Raw genomic sequence first — 8,584 nt, 5'->3', positions numbered from 1 at the left:
TGATGAATTTCTCTTAGATTAATTTTTCTAGGGGCTTTTTGAAGCTAGTGTTTTCAGCAACCACCCACCCTGGAGCAGAGTTTCATAGTTTACTTACACATCCTGCAAAGAACCATTTCTTTTTTTTTTTTTTAACTGACTTTTTTTGTTTTAATGAATTCAGTGCCCTCTGGTTGCTCTTCTGGGACAGACATGAAACAATCATTCCCTTTTTGCCTTCCCATGCCACTCATGCGCTTTTATCATGCCCTTACCTTTTATCTAGGTCTTTTAATATCGTACTGTATCTTCCTTGAGTCATCAGTCTTCTGATGTTGGATAAATGGTAAGAATTAAAAATACAACAGAAGTCCTAGGTTACTCTGCAACCTACATTTCTTGTAGAGAAGTTTGGGAAACTTTGATCACATTTATTGCCTTGCCATGATTTTTTTCCTATTCTGCTACATAAGTCTTCAGATGGGAGTACTAGAGGAGCCTGTATAGTCTGAGGACACACTGAGATTTGTATAATAAGCCAGTGATATTTTCTGATTGCTCATTATCTCTTTCTCTATAACACCAAATGCCATTTATTATAACTCTCAGATCTCTTTCCTGAGTGGCAATTGGTAAGATAACCCATGATTTTATATATGAAGTTAGTGGTGTTTTTCCCTGTGTGCATCATTTTATATTTATCAAAACTGACTTTCATCTGCCATTTTAACAGCCAGTCACTGAGTCCCATGAAGTCCTTCTGCAGTTCTTATAGAGTCCTGATTTACTATTTACTATTTAGTACACCAATTTATTAACATCAATAAACTTTTTCTCCTTCCCAGTCACATCTTTTTCTGGATCACTTACGAATATGTTATACAGTGCAGATCCCCACAGGACTTCACTACTGACTCCACTGTGAAAACTAACCTTTTACTTCAATGTCCTCTTGTCTAACTTTTCTCCCATTATTTATTTATCCAAGCAAAAGTAATGAAAAGATTCCTATACAATTTTGATTACTTTTAAAACATATCTTTTTTATTTTATTTATAGATATTTATTCAATTATCTTGAATTGTTCAAGAGCAATTTCCAACTGTAGTAGAATTTGAGGATTTGAATACAAAGTTGTTTGGGTTTTTTTATTTTACTTATTCACTCCTCCAGAGAAGTTTCATATCCCCTGTCAAATATGAGAGCTGCTGGTAGAGGGGGTTCTGATGATCTACTCAAGGCTGTTGCTCCTTATACCTCTCAAGACCGAGATTCTTCTGGGCGTGCACATAAGGAAAGGAAGTTTTGTTTATAAAAAGGCAAACCATGTAGTAAACAAAATAGCTCCCTCTTTTACATACATTTTGCTTTGTGTAATGGGTCTTTTATTTATTTACAAAGCAACACTAACAAAACCCCAACAACTAGAGCTTAGTCTTACTAACAGACTGAAAGATACATATGGCCAAAAGAACAAAAACATTATTTCATTAAAACTTGAGCAAAACAAATGTTTACATTGCCAAAAAAAAAGGATTTAATTTACTTTAACCACGTGCTTGATGTCTTCTAGCAATTGCTTTGAGAAGAACTAATAGGAAGGACAAAAAAATGCAACCACCACATTGACCACGCAAGACCATAACACAGCTGGCAACCTGCTACTGTGCCTGGTGGCTCCTCAACCCGGCGGGCACGTTGTTTCCTCGTTGCCATTGTCACATGGTGCTTTGGGAGCACCCTCGAGGCACGCCACTCTCCCCCAGCTGGTGACCTGCTGCCCAGGGCTGCCCCTACCTCTGGAGATGCTCTGCTTGCTGCCCACATGCACTTCCTTACTACAGGTATATATGTGCTGCCCTATACAGCTACAACGTCCATGCAATGTTTAATCCTCCCTTCTATCCCACATACTTGCCCTGAGGCCAAACACTGCCTGTTTTCCCGCAGAGCTGCAGTCACTCTACTTTATATCGTTAAACTAATGCATTTGCGATGCTTCAAAGAAAATCAAAAGCAAGCGAGCAGGATCTCTGTCTGGAGAGCCATTTGCTCATGAAATGGCAATCCAATGCTGTATTTTACTCCTAGATCCCCAAATCCTCCAAAAAGACAAATCCAAACTCTGTCTGAAATCCATTCCCTGGGTGTTTGAAGTACCACCTGCCTCTTGCTAAAAGAAAACACTCCAGAAAACAACTTCATACTGAAAATGTTAACCATATCTAGGCAGGATAAATTAATTTTACCGAAATTCATAGCAGATGGCACATAACATCATAAATCATTCTGCAGAAATTTTACCACTATAAAACTAGATACAATAGCAAATTATCACAGAAACCTGCTGTGTACAGATCTTAAGATACTATAAAAAAGGTGACAAAATTACACTTACGCAATCAGCATATGACTAACTGTGCCTTTTTAGCACTTTCACAGTGCTATTACTTATTAGGTACTGATCTGAGGTACAATCACAGATCAAAACTGCATTGCAATGTATGGTACTAAAAAACAGAAGAAATGATTGCCATCTAGAGCCCACGGTACATGATGCCACACCTGGATTTATAATGCATGCCCTTGGCTTCACCATGCAGTCCGTGCCATCATAGTCTGGCCATGCACAGAAATATCCTATTGAATTGAGATCTTACAGACAAACTGCCTTAAGATGTTCAGGTGTCTGTAAGTAGAGGCAAGACCCAAGGACTAGATCCCAAATGCATCACGGGAGCTAGGAAAATCCTTCCTTATAAACACTTAATACCAAAAATGATATTTTTCAGGATAATCCCTCAGATGTCAACAACCCAACATTTACCAGCACCTCAATTTCCACGAGGACATTTCTGGAAGCCTGCACTTCCAGACAGCACCTTTTCTTATCTCACCTTGTTTCACCCTCCCTGGTGACCCTGAATCCCAACCAAAGAAGCTCCCACATCACCCACTTCCCCAAAGAGGCAGGTGGCCACTGTGGGCCCATGTTCGTACCCACTTTGTGTGGCCCTTTACCCCTTGTGTGACTAGAGTTGTCAAATGTGGCATGATTTACCCTGTAGTTCTATTACACAGCCCAGCAAATGGATGGTTGGATCAAACAACTCCTCCTAGTTAAGCATTTCTGCTGTGGATGACTACTCTATATGTTGCAAAGATGCTTGTTTAATAGCCCGGCAGGCAATCAGTAAGCGCAAAGGGGATGGGAACGAGCAGTTGATGAAAGTTGGGGTGCAAAGTCAGGTTGGGGATGACAATTTCAGGAGGGCTGACCACAGCTTTATCAGTGCCATGAATCAAGTTACAAATACAAATTCTTAAACTGATAAATTACAATGTAATGGGCTGCAGCAAGCCAAGTGGTCAGGACAGCCTGGGTCATCTCCCAGGGTGGGGGCTGACACTCTATGCCCTTTTATTTGCCACTTTTGAAAAGATTTCTGTGTCTTTCTGTAGTTCTCTGAAAAGTGTCCCTTATTAACCGATTTCCTGATTGCAGTTTTAAAAAGCAATCTCAACAGATAGGTCTGTTTCTTTTTTTCATTTCAAATATTCCTGTCATTTGTGGGGTTGATTTTGACTGGCAAGTTCTTTGTAGATGCAGAAATTTCCTAGCTTGAGTGGAGCCATAGAGCAGATTCAGTTCTGCCCATCTTTATTCCAACATAATTCCTAATACTTGCAGAACAAAATCCTGGAAAATGTGAGAATGAGATTAAAGGACAGTTTAATCTGCTGAAGTCCAAAATTTCAAAGGAGGACTGTGGAGGGAACCATAATTTGCCGAGATGATACCATTTGGTGTATCACCATTATATATAATTGAGAAGACTGGGAAGCAACAGAAAAAAGGGCTCAGTTTAAACGCATGAGGACAGTTTCCACATTCATTAATCCGTTTCCCCAGTGACTCAGGTGGAAAATTGTTTTGTGCATTTTGCTGCCACTCCACATCACAACAACTTCTGAAAAGCATAAGCAGCAGCCTGGCTCTTTGTCATGCATTAGTAATAGCGGATGGGTTTATTAAGGCAGCATACACTTTTCAAACAGTTTTTCCTTTGGGGGAAGAGATAAGCAGGTACAAGCAGGATAAGCAGTTAGAAGCATCCTGTGTACTGTGAGATGGACCTTGCTGCTGTAGCATCTTTAAACGTGCAAAAACCCAGAAATCTGACACAGGTGACTGCCACCACTTTAAGTCACTTCATCACTTCATCACAGAATTTTAAAGGATGCAGGTTAAAAAAAAAATGTAAAAAGTGACAAATGCTGGTACCAGAAAAGTACAGGCATGTAGACAATCCTGCCAAATTATACTGCTTATGGTGCAGGGAGAGGACAAAAAAAAAATCTGCCTGGACATTCCTGCATCCTTCAGCATTACCCCATGTCTGCCTGCCCACACACACATTCATTCTGAGGGTATTCAAGCCAGCAATTACTTGAGCATTGGGAAAAAGACCGCTACGTGCTGTGCTCTGCTGCAGGATCCCAGGGTGCTCCCCAGTCCTTACAGCGTGTCCCAGCAACACTGAGCTTTGCAGCTGAATTTTCTCAGGAATATAACAGCTGTAACACAACAACATGCTCCAGCGTGTGTGCCTGAGCTAACTGCTGATGCCATTTCAACCTCGGTTCATTAACCTGCTTCCCATATAGTCGGCATTCAGTTCAACAACAGAGATTAAAAATACTTGTAGGTAACACAGATTTCTTTCTCTGTTTCTCATTCAACGGGCTGGGTTGCTGCAGCAGCTACTATGTGTAATAAGCAAACCTGTTCATCTTTCTTGGACATGACTATTCAAAGTACATGGTCACCAATGGAAAAAGACCTCCTCCAATACTTGAAGGCAGAGAATAAATTGCTATTACATTGCTATTCCAGCGTGTACACTTGCTATTTACCAGAAGCCTTGATGCAGTCATCCTAGAGCTCCAGCTTGCGCCAGGAGGATCAGGTTTGGCAATGAGGCCTCCTCTAGAAAGCAAGAAGGTCTAGAAATATTTACCTGAGTCAGCAAACAGTTGTGGTGGATTAAGACCTCTCTGTTACTACCGCTTATACTCCCTCTCAGGCCACAGCACAACCAATGGCCATACCTGCCGCAGGGGCTCCAGTTCGCAGCCCAGCATCCGAGCAAAGATCCACCTTCTGCAGCATCCCAGTGGCTGCAAAGCTCTTGGTCTGGGATGTCCTCGCAGCCTGTTGAGGAAGCTTCTGTGGGCTGTAAGTCCTAACACTGCCTATTCTGCACAACGGGCAGTATGCCTCCTTTGTGACTGAAATACGTGTCTCATCACGCAAAGGACACACATGAAAGTCAGGATGAGCAGATTGCTCCCATCACATGCCTGAGCATACACGAGTGGCCTTGAGAGCACGACTGGCCATGCTCTCATTGCAGGATGGAGAACACAGGCAGTTGAGCCATTTACAAGCTGTGCTTCCAGCCACACAACCAAAAAGATCTCCCAGAGCCCTTCAGAAAAAGGGGATCATGTGCTGCACAATCCATCCATCCCACAACCAGGGAAAAGGGGAAGCTGGAAGCTGATTTAGGGACATATTAAATGTCTGAGAAGCTAAAGTCATGCTGCGAGCTGCAGGAAGGACAACCTGGTCTAGTCAAGCAGTAGAGCAGCTCAAATATGCACGGAAGACACCATGCCCCGAAACACCTTCTTCTCTCCTAATCAGAGCACTCCCTTCGATATAGGCAGGAAAGGGCACTGACGCGTCTTCACTCATCATGAGTGAGTGCTGGAAGTGATAACCTATTTAATAAAGGGGAACAACTTCACACCCCCCTTCTCCTTTGTAAATGAAGTGTTTATTCCTGCTTAGACCATGAAATGCAGGGCTCAGGCACACGAAAGAAAGAAAAATCTTGACTGGGGAAAGGCACTGTATTCCAATCCAGATTAAGACATTTAAGTAAGACATGTTCTTCATCAAGTTCTTCTTGCTATTTAAGCAGAGCCCTGCTTTGCATAATGTATATCCAGACATTACACTGGGGCCCAGGTGCCTCACTGCATGTTGTGAATTTCCCGTATTTACAGCGTTCTGCAAAGTTAGAAAACGTACTTGGCACTGGGGATCCCTAACCCCCCCTTGTGGCTCTGGAGTCTGATTCTCAAATATATTTAAACACCTAATCCCACTGGAGAATTTGAGTCGTCGTCTGCAGTAGGATTTTGAAAAATGCCTAACTCCTATAGATTTCACAGCTTTAAATAGCGCGCAGTTGATTTTTTTTTAAAGTCATATATTTAAAATTCTGTACTGCAACATTTTAGAGAAACAGGATTTTTTAAAAAATCCTACATTTATTCTTTAGAAAATCTGTCCCTTAAATTTCAGAACTTTTGAAGAAAAAAAAAAAAATCAGACCTCGTCCTGCACTTCCTAATTTTTTTATTCAGACTAGAAAATTTTTGCCATGATTAGAACTACTACTGGGCCCAAAATAGATTTCCATCTCCAAATACTCCCCAGTGACAGCTGAGTAGCATAATGGTGCTTTATCCCATGTTAGTGACAAAATAAATTGCTTTTCCAGCACACACACAGAGCTTTATAAAAAGAATAATCCCACTGGAAAAAGGATTCTTCGGCTTTGAATTCCTGCACCCAAAGGGGCCTCAGCTGCAGCAGCCCCCTCTGGAGAAGCCGGAGGGACTGAAACCTCACGCAAGTGTAGGGCGTCACTTGAAGGTAGGCACCTCTGCTAAGATCAAAATAAAATAGATTATAGTACTCTTAGGTCTGGGTGCTGCTGAATTATTTTTTAATTTTAGATGTATTGGTGCATTATACTTTCTGCTGGATCAGTGTTATGCTTATAAATTCCAATTTTCAGGCTGCAGCTATTTGAGTCACATTTGGCTGGGATGCGCAGCATATGCTTTCAATATGGATTGGATTTTTTTTTTTTTCCCATTGTCTTACCAATTGCTTCATTTCATTTAATTGCAGTGGAAGAATTACAGTGTCAAAATTAATCCAGAAGCTCTTCTCCCCACTTCCAGCTCTAAATTAGAGACCAGATCTGCCGATCTGCCATGCAATACAGCACCGACGTCAGCTCAGGACCTGGCCGAGTCCTGCCTGACCGTGTATGTCACTAGAAAACTTTGAGTTATCCCAGCAGAAAACCCCTCCACGCGTAGTCCTGGGAGTGAAACCCACCAGCGTGGGACTGCGCTGACCCACGGGATGCCATGTGTTGTGTGTCACAGGTCTCCTGGGTTATTTTAAAAGGCAGCACAGGTGTATTCCAAGCAGACTGAAATGCGCAGGTGTGCATCCACTACGGGGAGGCAGTGGGGAAGACCATGTTGTGTGGAGCAGCTCAGCAGCTTCACGTTGTGTGTGACGGGAGGCTCGACCAAGCCCCAGGACTGTTTAATGTTGGAGCAGTGCTCATTTGCTGCTCTAATTCTTACGATGCAGGCAGTTCTCAGATAACCCATATTTTCAACCGGGTTATACACTGCTTTTCTCTTTTTCTAAAGGAAATGAGAAGCAGGAGCCTAAAAGCATTCATAAACCACAAAATAGTTGCCAGGCACATTTCCTTCTGGAATTAGATGAAGAGTTGTAGGTGTTGCTCACAGCTTTTGGCCAAGCGACCTCGAAGATCAGAATCGAACAGAGCTCTTCAGGTGCATAAAACACACAGAACTTCACTCTTGCAGAGCTACTGTCTGCCACAAGCCTCTAACTTCTCTAGTGAAGCTCCTGAGCTTTCCAAAACAATTGTCTGCAGGAATATGACAATAAAGCTACTGTGGAAAGGCTTTGCCAGATACACTATGGACATTTACACCCGACATGCCGGGCTTATTTATAATAAAAATTAGTTGGGCGTTGAAGAGTCAATCAAGCATAGGACGAGAAATCTCCAGACAAACTTGTCCTATGTCAGCTTACATAAATAATCTGGTAATACTTATACACTGTTTCTCTTCTTTCCCCTGAATCACTATAATCTTAAAGAAGGAATTCCTCACCTCTATTTTTAAGCTTTGAACTTGCTAAAACTTGCATATGTAAAGTATGCCTGTGCTTAGGTATTTCCACTGGTTCAAAAGGATGTAAAAATAAACTTGGTTGCCTCTTACTCTAAGATCTTACACACAGTGACATCTTTTTAACAATTCTAAATTATTTTTTTTTAAAACATGAATGGGTTTGGAATGGAATATGTTCAGCAAAATTTTCTCTCTAACTATACTCTATTTTAAAATATACAGACAGGCAATCTGTAAAAATAAAATTAGGCTCCAGAGCAAGAGATCTTCAAGAATTCCTTGCATTCACTACCTATCCTGGTATTCAGTAAGAGCTGGTTGGCATCAAGACTGTCGAAAAATCGCTGCAGTTATTGTGAGTGTAATTTCAAGCTCCTGCTTCTGGAGATCGCGGCCAAATAAAACAGAAAACATGATTGTGCTTGCTATCCCATCGTGTGTGAACAGAGTGTGAACTGTGGCCTGGCTCTCAAGCACGCTGCAAGCTGTGCGAACCGCTGTATCCATTATAATTGCAATAAAAAGCAATTTTCCACAGCACTTTCCATTTAAAGAA

Source organism: Vanellus vanellus, assembly GCF_965231255.1.
Source record: "Vanellus vanellus genome assembly, chromosome: 1".
In the NCBI taxonomy this organism is placed as follows: domain Eukaryota; kingdom Metazoa; phylum Chordata; class Aves; order Charadriiformes; family Charadriidae; genus Vanellus; species Vanellus vanellus.
Note: the sequence above shows the minus strand (reverse complement) of the source record.